The following is a 19,550-nucleotide window of genomic DNA, read 5'->3' on the forward strand; positions in this document are numbered from 1 at the left end:
TTGGGCCATCCAGTTAAAGACAATGAAACACAGATATCTCTTGGGTGGAGTCAGTAATTCCACAGAAAACAGTGAACTTCAGAACCAGTTGGTCAAATCTGTCCTAAAGGCATGGACTGAAAGCTGGCATCTTTACATTTTCACAAGCAGCCTCACTTCATAACAGTATCAGATTTTTGATTTGCCAAATCTTTCTAGCTGTAAATGCATTCTTGATTCTTAACTTCCATGCTCTGTGCCTGGAAACCCTGGCATCTTTTCCCTTTAATAAAATGCAGAAGGTCTGGTATTTCCTACTTCACCCACATCTTCCCCTTGACCCTCACCCATGGGGTTTTCAGCAGCATGACTTAGAGTAAAAGGCAGGATATGATCATCGTGGCTATTTTCCAGGCAGACTTTCTCTTTGGTTTAGTGAATTTTTATTTAGCACTGAGCTCTGGTGCAGTTGTGACTGTTCTAGGACGTGCCAGCCCTTGGCAGCCAGAGGAATGCTATTGCTGTCTCCAGCACACCTTTCCTTCTCATAAATGCCTCCTTCCCTCAGGGGAGACAACACTACACTTCCAGCTGAACAGCTGTGCTGGTGGCAACGCTGGTGTTTCTCCTAACTGGCAGCATCCATGCTGCTCACTATATTTAATAGCTGTAAAAAATTTAACATCCCAACAGCAGCCAGCAAACAGTTGGCACTACTATGACTAGGCTGCTTGTTAAAATCCGTGGCAGGTATTTTTATTGCACTTTAATTGCAGAGGGTAATTCAGAAGACATACCTGTAATTTAAGTCTCCAAATTAGGGCCTGTGATTTATGACGAGGGTGCTAGCAGAGTTTTATTGCAACATAACTGTCAGCATCTGAGCTTAGGCAGCCCTGATCTCCAAATATTCTCTGTCAGAGCAAAAATATCAGTGACAGGGCAAACAAATCTAACTGGGGGATGGGGAGAAAAAAACCCACAAGCACACAAAACCCACAGAAGGAAGATAGGAGCTAATTTTTTCTTCATCCAACTAGAACAACAGGGCTTTCCTTCCTGTAAAACAAAGAAGCCCAAATGCCAGAATGTTCCACATTGTACATGGCTTGCACCACTGGGCTACTTACAGGTCCCACACACCTCTACTCCTGCATGGCCATCTCCTTGCAGCTCTTTGCTCATGATCCTTCCACTGCAGATACAAAGAAAATTCATATGGAAGGTTTTCCAGTGCATGGAGGAACCTGAGGGACAACAGACACCCACCGGTTCTGCTCGCTCCCTTTACACAGCAGTGACCACACAGAGGTTTTTTAATTAACATCCAATACCTAACAGGCTGTCAGCAGAAGGAAAAGACCAACAACATTTGCTGTGCATAGGTTTGGGGCACTTGAAGAGTTTTGCAGAAGTGGAGATTTCCCTGGAAAAGCAGCAGCCTCCACTGTCTGACTCCAACATGGAAAGATCATTCCAATTACGATGAACCTGTAGCATGAAGCACATAAACACATTACTTCCTATATATTTGAGTTCTGGTTTCTCTTTACTTTTGGTTTAGAAAAAAGGAGAGGGAAACCCTCCTGTTCTTCTGACTTTCTTTTTCTTCCCTGCAGAAGATATACACAGCTTCCATGAGCCAAGTCCAAAGAAATGCCTGTGATTGGCCATAGACTGTCCCTAAATATCTCCCAACAACATAGCCACCAACCCGGAGAAATTCCCTTTGTCACTTTACTATATATCTCAGCAGTAAGAAAGTAGTGCTTAATGCCCCCAAATCCACAGGTATCTAGTGACAAAAACATCCTTTAGAGGAGAGGAGTAGGCTTTGGAACCAGAGGTGGAAGCAGATGGAGCACTCAGCTGCCTTTGACCCACAGGTGGTGTCAGCTGTGAACAGGAGCCATAAATTACTGATTTACAGCAGCAGTTCAAACTATATAAAATCTACTATTTTGATGATTAAAATGATTGAAATTCCACAATTTCTTCCAGCATCCTCCTTAGTTCCTTCGTCAGCCTATTAGCTATATTTTCACTTGTCCACATTTTTCCCCAGTGGGAGAAGAAACACTTGTGTGAAACAAAACCATTCTTGTTCACTAAAATGCCGAAGCAAAACACTAAAACAGTCTTAGTGCTGCTCCATAATCCCAATCTATATTTAGCAAAGCTAAATCCTATTTATGGATTCAAACATGTGTAGTACCATGCAAACTAAAGAGCCAGTCACATCCCCAATGTCGTTATCCCAGTGACAGAACAATATAAAACCCAATAACAGCTTCTCATTGATCAGCTTATCAAACATGTTTCTAGGAGTTTGCTTACCACAAACAAACTACAATATGGCCAAATCCTTAAATATTTTCTTTGTTAATAATTCTTTATTACTCTATGTCTGCAGTTTTACAGATTAAAGTAATACTTCAGTCTTGTCCTAAAGAAGCAGATTGCATGTTTGTAGCTGATTGTTTTCTCATAAAATGATGAGCATTCATCTTAGGCTGGCTGTCAGGTGGTCACTGGCATTTCCATCTCCATCCCTATATATTCAGAGACCAAAAGAACATGCAGAGATGTTGTTATTGAGAATACTTTTAATCATTTTTCCACCCAAGCACAAGGACAAACAACGGGGCCCAAAAAGTCACAGCACTCAATCATCTTTCAGCCCTGGTTAGAATCAATAAGGAGCTGTGATTGGCCACTCTTCTGACAATACAGCCTAAAAGAAAAATAAGAACAGGGGGAAAAGAGAGAGAAAGAAAACATTAATCACCGTGAATCAATAGAATAATGAAATCTTCTTGCATTGGAAATAACAAGAAGGGCACTTCATTTAATCATAATTTCCCACAGTCCAGACCCACTTTATACCCCAAGTTAGGTTCACACATAGAGGGAAAGAGCAGCTGTGCTCACCAGCACCACATACTCGTTCATCTTAGGCTTTTTTCTTTTTAATTTTTAATGATATGTTTTCTCTTCCCTCAAGGGTATTTTCAAAGACAAACCCAAGGCATGTTAGGAGACATCCAGTTCTCACCATTAAGTCATTTGCTTCCCATACTAAAAAAGTTTTAACATGTTTTTCACTTAATAAAACCTGGATTCTAACAGTAACCACTCTGCACAAATGAGCAGATGCTTTTAGAAAACTGGGGGGGTGGGGTGGTTTAGCATTTTGTCCCCGAAGAAGAACAAAGACAAAAGGGAAATCAGAGCAAGGACTAAATGTTTCCCCATCCTTGTAGTCAGCATTAGTGGTATTGACCAGAGAAAAGATCACAGACACCTATTCCCTGCCTGCTCCAATTACAGGAGCATCGGAAAGAACTTACAGAGCAAAAAGAAAGTTCCTCAGCCCAAAACACCAACATAATTCTCTTTTTTCAACACCATTTTTCTTGGTGCTTTCAAAGGCTTTTAAGGTGCGGGAATTCCATGCCAGTGTGTTTTGTGACAGAGGAACACTGCTTTTAGCCACATGAAAGAGTCCTTGCTGAAGTGATCCACTCACAGGGTAGAACTGGGATGCAGGACTTTGTTTTTGTCTGGTTCAGGCTTTTCTTGCTTGGCAAAATCCACTTCCCCATTAAGTCAAAATCTCTTTTTAGCCAGAAGTATTTTGAAAAAGAAGTTATCGATGTTCTCTGTTACTCTTTGATTTCAAATGAAATCAAGTATCAAGGCAGTTGAAAACTGAAAAATAAACCCAAAACCAAAAACTCAATACATTTTTTTAATTGGCACCATTTAATTTATACTCCAGCCCAGTGAATAGAGGTGTCTCCAGGGAGCCCAAAAAGTAAAAGTTCCTAAGTTCTCAACCACCCTCAGCAACATGGCAATGACACTGCAAGCACCAGCGCTTCCCACTACAAAGCTGAAGTGGCCAGGCTGATCTGTTCATGTCAGTTGCCACTTGTTTGCAATAAAATCATTTTAAATCAGAATAGATGGCCCACTATGCTCTAGTTCTTGAAGGGTTTCCCAAACTTTTACAAAGATGAGAAGCCTCCTGAACATCTGGCACCATGAGGCCTTCAGCTCCCCAGCCATGCCATAATTTGTACAATTTAAGCACTACTGGGCAGGTCAAACAACATGCACAACCTCAATTTAGAAGTATTCTATAGCCAGAAAGACATTTTGTGACACTTTCCTTTGGGATGCATCATACCTGTGCTGGAGAAAAAGAAATAGCAGTCACAAATGGGATTACAAGAGGTAAATTTTCATATGCCATCAAATATAGGCTTTCTTGTGTTGCATTGGCAGCCTTTTTTTTTCCCCAAATGACAGATATCTGTCCTTATTAAATCATAGCTAGGATGTTCTTTGAACATCTGAACTGATTCTCACCATTAAAGCCTGACAAAGCTGTGAGAAGTGAACTGATGAACTCTCATACCTCCAACAGGCAGTAGGTTTAAGTGAACATTATCAGGAGGAGACACTACTTCCAATTTGTTTTGGATGCTTTCTAGCAGCTTCTAAATCTGAAAACCTCATTAACTCATTTTTACTTGATTTGTTCAAAAAAACCCACCAGCACTCACTCAGAAGCACAGTCATTAATCCATCCCATGCTTTCATCACAGCGCTCCGAGATGATTCCAATGCAAATATTGAAGCCTGTTCTAACCCACAGTTCCAATTCACCAGGCCTCATAACCTTTACTAAAAAAGGTTGCTTCATTCTTTCTTAGGTCAATAATTCCCCAACTTCTCCACAGAGTCATTTTTACATTACAAAAAAGTTCTGCTGTGCTCTGAGACTGCAGCTCTGTCTCGTTTTCTCTGTCAGGATGGAGTAACCAAAGGCACAATCCTTTCCTAGTTCAATCAGTGAGTCAGCTTACCTGAGGGCCTGCTCATCATCAATCTGCCACAGAAATATCTTCCTTGAAGTAGGTTTACAGAACAATAGTCAAAACAGAGCATGACAAAAACCAACCATGCTTGATATATATCAGAAAAAAAAAATCAGCAATCCATTTTTTTCTATACATACACACACACCCCTGGACTTTAGTATTTGACTCCAGAATTAATTAAGGGCATTGAAGATTTATGCTTATCTTGAACAATAACACTATTCATTTTTAAAATGCTGGAAAGAGCAAGCTAAATATTACACATAACAAAACTTGTCTTCAATCTTTTCTCCATCATGAGAAGCACCATTTATGGACAGAAAGGTCTTGGATAAGCAACATCCCAAATAACCAAAAAGTTGCCCTGGAGAATTGCCAGCTGAAACCTTCTACAATATTTAGTATTTTTCATTATGTGCTGGCTGTTGAGATCACATGGCTTTATCACAGCTTCCACAGGGGCATTATCTATTCCCCAGGTCTGTCCAGGAGAGCTTGAGATGATAAATCATGTAATTTCATCCTACAGAGAAAGAGGAGATACTCAGTCAAGACTAAAAATATATTTTGAGTATCAGTATAGCACTTCACTTTCCCCACTTGTTTGCACCACACACCACCCAGTTCCTCACAAGCTCTGTCACAATATTGCACCACAAAAATTCCTTTAGCTTCAGTGTTCTACCTATTACAATAAGGAAGGATTTTCAGCCACAACTTTAGTAGACAAATTATGCCAAAACCAAGGTTTGCACATTTGTATTTAGAATCACTAGAACAAAGTTGTCTATAGCAGCTCGACCAAGGAAGAACTAAAGTCATGATCTGGAATGCTTGCTTCAAAATAAAATTAGGAACTGTTGTAGTGCATACTGCCAAATTATCTTCTAGAGGATTTCCAAGCTAAAATTCCCCTGCCACACTGCCCATGGAGGGAATCCCATGTGTGAAACTTCAGCCTCACTGCTGTGTTAATACCTTGGGCTTCTCCTGGACAAACAAGGATGTGCAGTACACCTGGTTTAGGGAAAGAGAGAACAATGTCAATATTGCCCAGGAAGGATAGGGGGGAAACAAAAGAGAACAAAACAAAACAAAAAAGGGTTGTTACTCTGCTAAAAGCCAAGACTCAATCAATTGAGACAAAGAACTTAAAGCATTTTGAGAGTGACATGGTCACCATGCTTTCAGAGTACCTGAGTTATTTCTTGAACAAAACAGCCATGTATTTGGTACCACACAGCTTGAAACAGAAAACCAAAACATACCCATAGAATTTATGATTTCTAGAAACCAACCATACCCCAAAGATGCATTTCTAGTTGGCCAAAAGACAGCCATTTCAGAAGGGTATGCTATTTATAAGGTGCTCAGCTACAAAATGTTAAATAAACTTAACTTCACTGCAGAAAATTCTCACAAAATCCTCTTTTCTTGACTTCCTCATCAGAAATTGGCAAGTTTATGCATCTAATACAGATACATGTGGACTCCAGCTTATTTGCAAATACATCCTGAAAAGTATTTATTAAATATACTTTATAGATAAAAACTGTGAATTGATATCAAAATTGTCCATAGTTTGTCAAAAAGATTTGATCAGAGAGAAGGTGCCTTTATAAAAAAAAATCATAGGATAAAAAAACTGGAAAAGAAAATACTTGGAAGCAGCCTTCACAGGCAGGATCAAGGCAAATGACAATAATTTCCAATCAATCAGTTTACCTGCAAGCTCGAAAAATGAAAGAAAAAGGTCCAGTGGGCACATGTGAAGTCTGTTATGTCTCCCCTGCTGGCTTTAGGATTTCACATGCACTGACAGATGAGCACATCTAGAAAAGCCAAGAAAGACTAAAACTATTTCAAGACTAAAGTTTGCTTCCATAGGAAGGAACGTGGTTACTGTAAGCTGTATTCCTGCAATTTGGCACAACTAATGACAAACCCATCCTCAATTTCCTATATATTCCTTGTATTTTCTCCTTCATCACAAATACATAAAACCAAATGTAAGTAAATTATTGAGGGTCTTATTTCTTTCATTGTTGTTGTTTTCTCTGGCCTTTATTATTTACCCATAATTTACGACCAAAATGTGTTATTTCACTTTATTTAAATGCAGAACACCAAAGTCATGCAGAATTGACAGCAGTGAAATATGGGGCTTAGCACAGAAAATTCCTTTCTGAAAGAGAACCTCAGAGCAGCTTTCCCAAACTCCCAGACTTCTGCAGAGAATTCCAAGTATCTGCAACTTTTCTTATCAAGCTTGGAGAAGTTTTATTGAATCTGCTCCAAGAATTTTAACATGTGAAAAATTGACAGCACGTAACATAACTTGAGCAGATATCTAATATTCTGAATTCATGGAGGAACTAATTCTGAAGACTATTTAATTCCTTGTTCTTGGAAAATTCCCACTGAAGTCAATGAGACTGTGTGGGGTGAATTCAGAAACTATAACGTAAAATGGTACAATAGCAGCCAGCCCCTAAGAGAAAAGAACTTGGGTAGAACTGCTCTTTGCTACAAAAGCTGAACTTATCAAAACCCTCAAATGGCTTCAGATTTCACTTTAATTAGAAATGAATCAAGTTTCAAAATGGTTCTTGAGGTGTATCAAATTTTAAAGCAATACTGGGTTTATTTCCACAAGCAACCTCCAAAGCCAATGTATTGATTTTCCCAAAAAATAATTCTGAGAGAACTGATGGCTTCCGCTTCTTTCAGTTGTTTTGAACAAGATGCACTTTGTGAGAACAGATCAAAGGAAACAGAATGAGGATATTAGCAGCTGCCATATTCTGTCTGCAGGGTTACACCCAAACAAGCATCCCAGGGCACTGCCAGGTACTTCAGGGAAGAGCAAAGAGAGCAGCTGCTCCGTGACTTTTGCAGATCCTGGCTCTGGTGGGTTCTGCTTCCTTTGACGATGCTGTAACTACTTAGGGCAGTGCAATGTGAGCATGGCACAAACCCTCCCCATGACCCAACAGGCCATTTCTCCTTCAGAAACCTTGCAGTTGATAACAAGGAATAGCTTGTTCAGGGAATATTTCACCTAAGGCACAGCATTTAGGCAGTTATCTTGATTGATCCAAATATTTATTCTTCTGGAATGCCTCCCTTACTGGAGTATTAAGTTAGAGCAGGTCTGTTGGCATCACCACATTACAATCTGTATAAAGGGTATTTCTTGGAGTTTGTTGCTTGGTTATTGGTGGGGGCTATTGGGAGCATTCTGGTAGATGTCTCTCTCACGAAAAAAGGGAAATAAGGATCATTGTTTTGAGAAGATATTTCAGTAGGCAGGGCCAGGTCATCAGGCTTCCTGAGCTGGCTCAGCAGAGCTGCACTGATTGGCCCCCGGGGGAACATCCTACCTTGATTCCTGATGGTTTCCTCACAGATAGGATCTTGCCATCCCCTTATTCCTCAGGCACATTTTGTCACATCTCCTGCATTGCTCTTCATGAAAAAGAAACAGTAGTTATTTTGCTCAGCCTCAAAGTTACAGTAAAAGCCTGGGGCAGAATGTTTTGCTCCATTTCTCTATTCCTCAGTGTAAACAATTACTATTGAACCTGCAATGAAATAGAAGAGTAAAAACATCAGCCTCACTTCTCAGCTTACTCAAACATCCTCTGGAATATCAGATCCTCCAGACTCATGCGTTTTAAATGCATTAATATTAGCTATGATACTGCAAAATTCAACCATTCAATCAAAAGACAATAATGAAAATTCGGAAAGACTGAGCGGAAGATTTTGCACAGACTGAGCATAGCAAAGCTAAACATATTCCCACGAATCAAGAGCTTCTGGTATACATGAATTGTAGCAACTCTTCAACTCGAAAAAAGATAATTGGCATAGGGAACAAAATGGTTTTTCAGGCTGGATCTATGATAGTATAAAAGAGTTAGTGCTGGAACTCCTGAGAAGCTCTTGTAAAACTGAGAAAAGTCACAACTTCTTTAACATCTGTAAAAAAAAAATCCCTTATTTTGCTTCTGAGGCATTACTACGCTTCAGCAGGCACCAAAAACTTGAAAATACTGGAAATCGATCAACAGCACATTTCTTTCAGGAAGCTTTGTTTTTTGTATCCAAGAAATTAACCTTTTTTTTAATGAAACGCTGCTTGAAACAAAGCATCCCTCTCCCTGAGACTCAGCATGTCAGGTTTAGTGGCACAAGAAGTTTGTCTGCCACATTGAAACTAGTTTTGAAAGAGAGGGAAAACAAAGACAATTCCCATCTCACCTCTTGTTTAATCCTCAAAACCTTGGAAGAGAGCTTTGACATCCACATTCCCATATTCAGCAAAGGGTTATTTTTTCCTAAGCCAAGCTACAGAAGAGCCACCATGTGATTTCACTCATGTACCACATTTACTTTGCTTCAAGGGTTTTACCTAACAGCAGAGTTTAGATATATCCATTAGAGAGAACATATTTTCATTGGCCCTGCCACATCTAAACAGACCTGAACCATGGGACATCCTCCAGTAAGAGCAGAATCAAGGCTCCAGCAAGCTGTGACTTAAAAAAAGAAAAAAAAAATCAAGCTGGCAAAAGCTGTGAAATATTTCCACCACAGAACAGCGTACAAGGTACAGAAATAATAAATTCTAGTCTAAAAGTCTGTACCATTAATCAGGCCTTGCAATCACTTGCTCCACCAGGTGGTTACACTGCAGCACCATAAATGAAGTCAGAAAATTTTAAATTCCCTGGGTGGAAATACCCAGCACATGCTCTTTGTGATTACTTGGCTTTGCTGCTACATATCTCAAGGAAGCATCAATCAGGATAGCCATGAACTTCTGAAAAGTTGCAGTCTAAGCACAGTTTTTATAAAGTCTTAACTCCAAATATAAATGGAAAAGGAAAACCAAACCTCACCACTGACCACTAACATACTTCTTAAGTTCTCAAGAACTGCCATTGATTGGGAATAAAGAAAAGTAAATTTACCCATTTTTGGAACAGTGTCCTCTAAAGTAGAAAGGAATAAGATGGAAGGAGGAACAGATCCGACATGAGTCAACAGGAAAGGAATTCACACTGGGCAGGTTCAGAAACTCTCTCTCACCTTACAGCAGCCTTCTCTTTCATTTGCTTCCAGCTATTTCAGATCACCTGCAAGTTTTATGTCATAAAACTTTTTTTAAAAGAAGTTTATGTAAAAGGTCTCTTACAGATTTTTAGCACTTTATTCTTCCAGACCAGCTGATTCATTTGACTGTTTTTTACAAGGTGATCTTTAAAAAGCTGGACTGACACACCTGTCTATCAAACAAATGCTAACTTTTGTTTAATGATTTTGTCACAATCAAAGTCCAGAACTCCCAGGCATTTCCAAGGTCAAAAGTCAGTTTGGTCTCATGAAGAAAGGCTGAGAGAGTTGATGTTTCCTAATGACCTCAAACTGTCCATGGGACTTAGCAATTTTTTGTATCTACTGATTATTCACTGGTTGATTTTGGGGGGGTTTGGGGTTTGTTTGTTTTGTTGATGGGGTTTTTTTGCCTGTTAATAAACTGTTATTTTTTCATTTATGTCTACTCATATTTCATTTCTCCTTATTGGGGGGAAGGGATTGGTTGAAACTAAGGGGAATAACTCACAGAGTGCCCACCTCTTAAATTGTCTTAAACCAAGACACAGAGTTAAAACTGCAGGATGAGAGGGTCAACCCTCCATGCTGTTGTTACAAGGTTAAGAGAAGCTGACTCAGAAATTTGTCCTGGGACTCTGTGGTTAAAATCTCCTTCTCACCTAGCCAAGAGCTGTTTTTTTTCTGCAAGCTTTATCCATCCATCCATTAGGCTTTCCACTAAACCAGCAGGAGAGCTCTGAAGAGTGAAAGGAGTTCTTTATTCCACAGCTGCTTTGTGGGTGCTTCTCCACCTTTTCTCTCAGTGAGCAGAACCCAGAAGGAGAGCGGCAGATTCTGTAAATAATCTCATCTGTGTCTCTCAAGAGTGCATTTTTCTGTAGGGAAGAACAAAAAACATGTCTGATGTCAGAAAATACTTTCATAATTGGTGCAAGATTTTCCAGCACTAGTTTATCTTGTCAGTGGTCGTGATTTCCAGCCCAGAAAAGAAGCAATTATCAGGAACCCAGTGACCCAGATGGAAGACTTTGGATTACATGTAAAATCCTCTCATATCTTGCCATCTACTTTGAGATGGGAGAGTTGAGCATAAAACTGACTTGCATGAGAGAAAATAATTCAGAGTACACAGACTCAAGCATGCACCTCCTCTCAGGTAATTGAGATACTCCTAAATGGGAAGTGTTTGTGTGGAAAATCCTCCTACATGCTTGTGGTCTAGAGATCTTTCAGGACTACCATTCCTTCATACTCATTTTTTTTTCCCAAAGTTACTTATCACTGGATAATTCCAAAAAGCAGTGAACCTCTTAATGTAGAGCTGTATTTGTCATTTTAACAGTCCAGACTACTCCACCAGATACCTTGGCATAAGTGACACAGTGAAACCCTATGGGTTTGGAATGTTTCATTTCAGATTCTATGCAGTTGGTGCTTCTTTGAATTTCCACTCTATTTGCAAAGAAAAAACTGTGTTACAACGTTGATCTGAAAATAGATATATAATAAAAATACTGATTTACAAAATAACTTTTTTAACAAGGCAGAGAACACTTGAAATCCTGGATGGAGCCCATTACCTCAGCTTTACACCAGAAAAGATTAACCTTAGCCTATGTTTATGAAGCTGTCTTTAAGGACGTGGCTGAAAAAAGTAACAGAGCCATCACAGATGTGGTTTGTACAGAGCAATAACAAGACATTTGTGTTCCTTTTATTTCTCCCAGTTAAATAATTTTAGGTTTAAATATCAGACATGGACCCCCTGTGTATATGGGAGAATGAAATGTGAAAGTGTTAAACAAAGCAGAAAGCTCATGTGAGAGATTAAACTCCTATTCCGTACAGCTGAAACACACATGGATCTCCCAGACTTCCAGATCTGTTGAAGAGAGAACCTGGAAATTTCACACATTCCTGAACATCTCACAAGAGAGCAGAAATACCACCAAGAATACCCAAACTGAAAGAGAAATCATCCCCAGAGTTAACTGTTATGCACATCCCATATTATATAGCCATGGCTGGAAGTGCTTGAAATCCCTTTGGAAATAATGCCAGCATTCAAATAATTCTCTCCATCATCTGAGTTTCCCCATAGGCCTCAATCAGATTGTTCCATCAATAAAATACTGTACCTGAAACATTGCTCTGTCTCTTTGCAACTAAACCTGAACAAATATTTATGCAGCAGCTTGCATTTTTAGCTGGTAAAAGAATTCCACAAATAAACCACGTAAAAAGCTACTCAGCTTTTAAAATTTATGCCTTATGCAAGAAAAGGTCTTCACTCCTAGAAGACTACAGCTGTCATAAGATTTGCTTCTATTATGGGGGAAGTTTCTGTGTGAAGACAGTATTGTACACACATAAATCACCCTTAAAGCACTTGGGTCTCTTTGCAACAGCAAACCCAGTAGTTTTTAAGGGGATTATTTTAAAAGTGCTTATATAGAAATTAATTTGAATCCAGAATTGTCTGCATTCTTAATCATATATCAGCAAGTATGTCACTGCTGACCTATGATTAAAACTCCAAGCATGAAAAGGCTGTGAATATTTAAATGATGAGATCAAAGCACTGCTTTATCATTAGTACCTCAACCCATCAATTCACTTTCTCAAAAAGTGCTCAAATTTGATATAAGTGTCTTGGTATAAAAACAAGGAAGCATATGAAATATAGCAGCTAGAGCAAAACTTCTGCAGCAAAGTCTTGAGTAACCAGTAGAGAAATGCCAAGTGTCCCTTGTGCAGGTTTATGTGATCACTGAAAGGGACACTGGCACTAAATTAATTTAGTAATAAAATCAATGCAGCTGGAGAGTGAAATCTCACAGCCAGACAGGGGCAATGCTGGATTTTCTTTATTTCTAAACAATACTAAAATGGACAGGCACAAGAATTGTCAAGGAATATTATCAGTTGGCCAATACCTGAGAGTTCAGATTTCGGCTTCCAAGTATGTTTTATCAGCCTTTTCATCTGTGAAACAAACAAACATATAATAACAATAATAACAATAACAATAATAATAACTCAGGTCAGGATTCAATTTTTTTTTTCCTTCATGAGCCCAGAGGACCTTCTGGAATAAGTTATTTTGACCAAATTCACAAGAGTGAGAAGCTGGTTTGGATTTGAGAGACACTCAAATTTTCCATCTAGTTCTGTCAAAATCTAATGGCAAAATTTACAATGAGAGAATGAATAACCTACCTGGGCAAGCTTGAATAAGGAGAAAGTTGAAACAAAACCCAATTTATTGTGTCCAATTCCCTTTATCCTTTTGGTATCTGCTTATTACAGAAAGTTTTGCAAACAACAATTTGTCTCTCATAGACAAGGGTTTACCTTGTTCTTTATTCCAAAATGAAATTAGGATGCAGGGTAGGACTTTCAGTAGGACTTTACTCTTTCTCCCAAAACCACCTGTATCCCCTCAAAAGCTTTGATCACAATGACTTCCCAGCAGAGAGTATAAAAAGAAATTCCTACAAGCTCAGACACTCAAGGCTAAATGCTTTGGAACAGCTCTTGAAATTCCTTCAGAATGAACAACTGCTGGAATTCTATCAGTCCTTCCCCAACTGTATGCATTGCCCTGATGCAGCTCAGCACTATTGCCTCATCTGCAGGCTGGACAATATCTAATCCTGAGGAAAGAGACAAATCCATTCCATTCTGGAGCTCAGACCAACCCCCAAATGTCCTGGGCTTGAACTAACAGCTGCAGTATGGTCAAATGTAAATTCTGGTGCTTTAAAGGCAGCTAATAGCTCCAGAAGATTTAATGGCATGGCCAAAGTTTCTTGCAGAATAATATTTAAAATGTGGTGGAAAATAATTTTTATTTCTGTATGACATTCCAGGTAATAAAAGCATTAAGCCACAATAGACACAGAAATAATTCCTATGCTTACAGGCATTACAGAGCTTATCACTGAGAAGAATTTTAAGGTTATTTTTTATTTCCTACTTACAAATACAACACCATTTTATTGATATTAAAAGGAATAAAATAATAATTTCCAATTATCAGTTCACCATGATGAACATATAATATGATTTACTTTTTAATTAAGGAGTCATTTTCAAGGCTGAAATAGTTCATTTTTAACCAAGAAGAATGTTATAAACTTTCTCCTATAAACTCTGAGCTCTTGAAGAGTTTAATGAGCTACAAGGCTGACATTTCAACCACTAAATTTTAACTGAAAACATAAAATATTAAGGTTTCTTTTATTTAGTGGTGCAGCTGACATGTTACTCTCTGCCAGTGTTGGTTTTGGGCATAATATGGATCAGGGTTTATAACCAGCAAGAAAGGCAATGCAGGCTGAACAAAGCATGGGAGAGAAGTCAGAGAAGCTGGAGGGAAAGCAAACTCATTTAAATCAAATCACAGTTCTTGGTCAGGACCAGCAGCACAAAATTCCCACTCCCACTTGTAAAGTATGGTTATTAAAGGTAAGTAGAAGGTTTGCAGGTACCTGGCAAACTGCAAAGAAGCAATTTTACAATTTGGAGAGCAGCTTTGTGTGGGGCATTCCTTATTTAACCATCTGGAGATGACTTCACACAGAGGAAAAGGCAAATTCTGCTTCAAATTATCACCAATCTGTAAGCAGATTCTGCCTTTCCCTCTGCCACTTATAGACTTTTGAAAAAAAATACAGATTAAACCAGAAGAAAACATCAAGTAGGGGCAAATAAAAGCCCTCAGTAACAGCTGCGTGTTGTGAAGCTAGAAAAGATCCTCAGCCATGGATATCCTGAGGCAGCAGAACAGAAGTGGGGTTGAAACGATGCCAAACAGGGGGCAAGCACTGAGGTAGCTGAGTTAAATGGAGTTTAAGGAGATAAAAACATCGGAGTGCTTTTTCTTGAGCACAGCCACTTCCCACTGAGTCTGAGGAGAAGAGAAAACGCCTTTCTCCAACAATTATGTGGACATTCAGGTGCAGGCAGGGCAAAGCTGGGTGTCAGACCTGGAAGCAGGGGGGGACACCTGGCCAGGCTCTCCCCAGCACCAAGAATGGCAGTACCCACCAGCATCAGAGTTCCCTTTGTCTCGCTTCCAGAGTTTCCACAATTAGATAGGTTCCTTTAGTAACTGAGAAGTGACTCAGCGAGACTAACCACCAGAACTGCACATCAAAACAGAGGGGGGGAAAAAGAAAGTGGAAATGAAAGATTGACAGGTGCTGAGTTTGCCTGCTGACATTGGTACAAGCTGTTCCACAGTCAGAGGTTTTAAGCACAAATTGTGGCTAAAATAGCTGCCTTTTTATAATAAATCTCAGTAAATAAAGTTTTCTCCTTCACTATGACAAGTGGATTCTGTTTCTCTACATATACAAGTACATAAGGACAATATCCTGGATGAAATCCTTCCGATAGGGTTTTTTTTTAGGCTGCCATTTTGATTCAGCACTCAGAACCTAAGCCAAGGCACAGTTTTCTTCCTGAGACTTCCAACAATTACACACATTATGTAAATAATTCTATTTTTTAGTTGAGATGTACTATTGGACATCTGTTTTTCTTTTATACACTTCCATATCACAGAGATAAATCCCACTAGTGTGCAAGCAGAGTCAGTGTAAAGGGGGAGGAAAAATTTCAACCCAGGCTGCTGTACCAACTTCACATTTGCTGGAAATAAGGATGATAGCCCACAGGAAAAAAGATCTGATAGCATTTTTCATTAATTATGCACTGATTTCTTAAAATTATTCAGAGCAGGTTGGACAAGCCTTGATGGATTTCAAAGGCCATCCTGTGTGTACGTACTAAATAGCCCACATTTATTAAAATCCAGCTTTTGGCTATGCAGAGTCCACATTGCCACTCCAATAATTTTCCATAAATTGAAGGCCTTGCAAGTGTAGATTAATTGAGGCCATGAAACAGCAGCTAGAGTAAAGAAATTAGATATTCCCTTTCATAGTTTCTTCTCTTGAACTTTCCAATTTCACAGTGGTGGGCAATTCCCAAAAATCAGGCAGCAGGGGAATAAAAGCTAAAACATCATTTATTAAATCCACTGGTAGGACTGGTAAATGGTTGCATATGGACTTTGCTTTCTATCATGGTGCCACTTTGAAACAACCAAATAAACAAACATTTGAGTGTTGTGGTTGGGTACTCTGTGAAAATAGTCAAGAATAATTTGGCTTGTCAACCCTATCTGTTGCTAAACCACAGATGATTTGGGAATAACTCTGTTTACGACAACCTGGTCACTGTGTTAAAAAAACAAGAGAAAAAAAATCAAAAACCAAACAAAACCATTACACTATAAAAATACAAAATCTCACCAAAATCCAGCCAAACAAAAAGAATAAATCCAGCAAGGCTCATGTGCTAATTTCCTGAACATATTTTGATGCTTTACTTATGCAAGCAGTTTTTAATGGATGATTTCTTACTCACCTGGTTCACCGTGGCTCCAAAATGTGGAGGGCTTTTGTGATTTGACAGAAGCCAAGCACCGGGGGGTGAAAGTGAGATTCTGCCTGTGAAAACCGGGAATGTCACAGGATTGCTCCCACACCAAAGCTGCCAACACCAATGGCTCTGGATGGCCTTGGACTCCTGGGTGCTGCCTATCAACTGCCCCCGAGACGCTGGGTTGCAAGGTGCTCCTTCTGCCTTGATTTAAAAGACAAATATCTGTCAAGAGAGGTGGGAACCTTGCTGGAATGGAAAGAAGACCCTTCCCTCCAGATTTTTACTAATTTGGAAATTACAGGACTTTCAGGCAAAAAATGCCAAAAAAGGAATAACAGGTCTTTACTAGGAAAAAAAATATATAGAAATATATATATATATGTGTATATATATATATACACACTCACACATATATACATATATGTATGTATGTATGTATGTACGTATGTATATATACAACAGAAAAGAGCACAAAACCAACACAATTTGGCAAATGTTTGGAAGTTTTAAGCCAGCCTGGCACTGTTGTTCCCTCCTGGTGTAGCCATGGCCAGGACACGCTCCATGCCAGCTCAGAACATCCTCGGATGGGTCAAGAAAAGGGGGTTCTCCCCCTTTCAGGAGGATTCTGCAAATTCCTGCAGGTGGCAGCAATTCAGACTATTACCTACTCCTTATGATGCCTCAGGTTTAGCTTTTATATTTTTCAGATTCTGTACTGATTTAGTGTGTAAGTCTAGGCTTACATGTGCGGCTTAATCCCTGCCATCCATCTTTGGGAGCCCTGCTCCAACAAGCAGGAATAAAAACAACCCCCCACAGGAGGCAGCACCTCACACTCCCATCATCTAAGCAATGATAAAGGGACAAATTCACTGAGAAGCCTAAACCCACACCACATTCCTATGGAAAAGGGCTGATATTGGCAGTCAGGCATTGAGGATCGAAAGTGGGATTCCGCCTCCTAAAATCCTGAATGTCGGAGGATTCCTCCTGGACCAAAGTTGCCAAGAGCCGTGGCTGTGGCCTGCCTTGGACTCCTGGGGTCTGCCTCTTAAACCACCTTCAAGACATTGGGTTGCCAGGCTTTCCATGCTATGGAAAAGGGCTGATATTCGCAGTCACATGTTGCCAGAAGTGGGATTCCACCTCCTAAAACTGCAAACGTCAGAGGCTTGCTCCAACACCAAATCTACCAGGACTAATGGCTCTGGCTGGCCTTGGATTCCCAGGAAATGCCTCTAAACTGCTCCCAATAAATTGTGTTTCTGGCTTTTCCTACCTATGGAAAAGGGCTGATATTGGTTGTCAGGCACACATGGCCCCAAGTGGGATTTTCTTTCCAAAAATTTCTAACATCACAGGATTTCTCCCAGACCAAAGCTGCCAGGACCGACAGCACTGGCTGGCCTTGCACTCCTGGGACCTCCTAGAAACATCCCCCAAGGCACTGAGTTGCAGGGTTTAAAGCCTCTCTTCCTCCAAGGCCAGCCAGAGTTGTCAGTTCTGGTTAGACCAGGTTGCTCAGAGCCCCACCCAGCCTGGCCTTGAACACTTCCAGGGATGGGGCATCCCTGCCTTCTCTGGGCAACAATAGGAAGAAGATGCCTGAGTGACTGGCAAAGCAGGCTCAGGAAAGCTGCAGACACAAGCTCAAGTAGCATTCAGAATAATATTCAGCTCCAATAACATTCATTCATTCATTAGCCTCTTAATCATAAACTTTTATGTTTCATCATTGACCCATAATTGTACTCCACTCCCTGACTTCCTAACACTGCCCTTCCTCCACTCAGGCCAAGCTACATCTGATGTGGGGCACTTCCATGGATTTTGAGCTGCTCAGGGAATGGAGCATCTTTCCTAAACCTCAAAGTCCCTCTGGATGCCTGTGCTCAATGACTTCACTGCTATAGGCTGCCTCATTTCAGATAATGCATGTAATAAATATCTATTCAATTATGAAAAGGTACATATCTTTTTATAAATGCATACTTCCATAAAATATAAAATAACTTTGAAACTTAAACCAAACCACATCAAAACAGTCAAACAGTGAATGTGGAAAAGGAAAAATGCCTACACACATTTGGATGGAATATTCTTGCACTGCTGTCAAATTTTAGGAATATCATTTCAGTGGATTTTTCTTCCCTCTGCTGTTTTCATCTGCCAGGAACTCCTGCTGAGGGCAACCAGCTAGCCAGTGGCTGTGGCAGAGGAAAGCTACTCCTTTCTCAGGAGTTCTGCTCAGCTGCTACAAAATCTGATGGGTGAAAACACTCTTTCCATAGCCACACATTTCCTGACAATTTCAGACATTTTTATGACCTTCTTGTGCAGTGAAACACTGCAGTCTCATTCCAGCTCTGCATGAAGTAACAGGCAAGAAAGAAATAAATAAAATGTCTTACCTTATGGTACTGCTGATAGTACCTTTGGGGGTTTTTATCAGTTAAAACACTTTCCTTGCTAGAACTGCATAGCAGCCATGACTGTAAGATTTAATGAGACTGACTTAATGAGTCTTATATTTGTTTTCCAGAAACTGGCAGATTTTTCTTGCTATGACCCAACTCACTAAAAGGGGTAAAAGCAGGGATATATGACCTTCCTCCAGCTCCTGCACAATGGCTGATCTGCTTTTATTGGTTATTTATCTTACTATGCAGTGACAAAATCTGTCAGTTACCATCTTTTAGCATGTTCACCTAAATTTGACAGAAGGGCTGTACTCAAGTTCTTGTGGCTAAATATTTTGCAAGTAGCACCCACACTACCTTTATGGTGGAGAGCTTGGGGTTTTCTCCCACCCAGGTCTTTTCTTTTACTTTTCTGCCTCGCTGCAGCCATAACAATTATATGCAATGCAGGTCATGAAAAAAAATTAAAGAAAGCAGGACTGAGTAAAGGCTCTGATTCCTATTTACCCCAGCTGTGCAGGCTGCATTGCACTGCCAGATGTTTCATGGCTGAGCCTGGCTAGAAGACACTGTGCAGTCCTCGCCAAGGGTCACACTACCAACCAAGTCATTACCAAGTACCACAGGATCTGCACAGCAGGCAAGTGACAGAAACATCCAAACAGCAAAAACTCCCTTT

Source organism: Motacilla alba, chromosome 3, assembly GCF_015832195.1.
Source record: "Motacilla alba alba isolate MOTALB_02 chromosome 3, Motacilla_alba_V1.0_pri, whole genome shotgun sequence".
NCBI classification, from domain to species: Eukaryota; Metazoa; Chordata; class Aves; order Passeriformes; family Motacillidae; genus Motacilla; species Motacilla alba.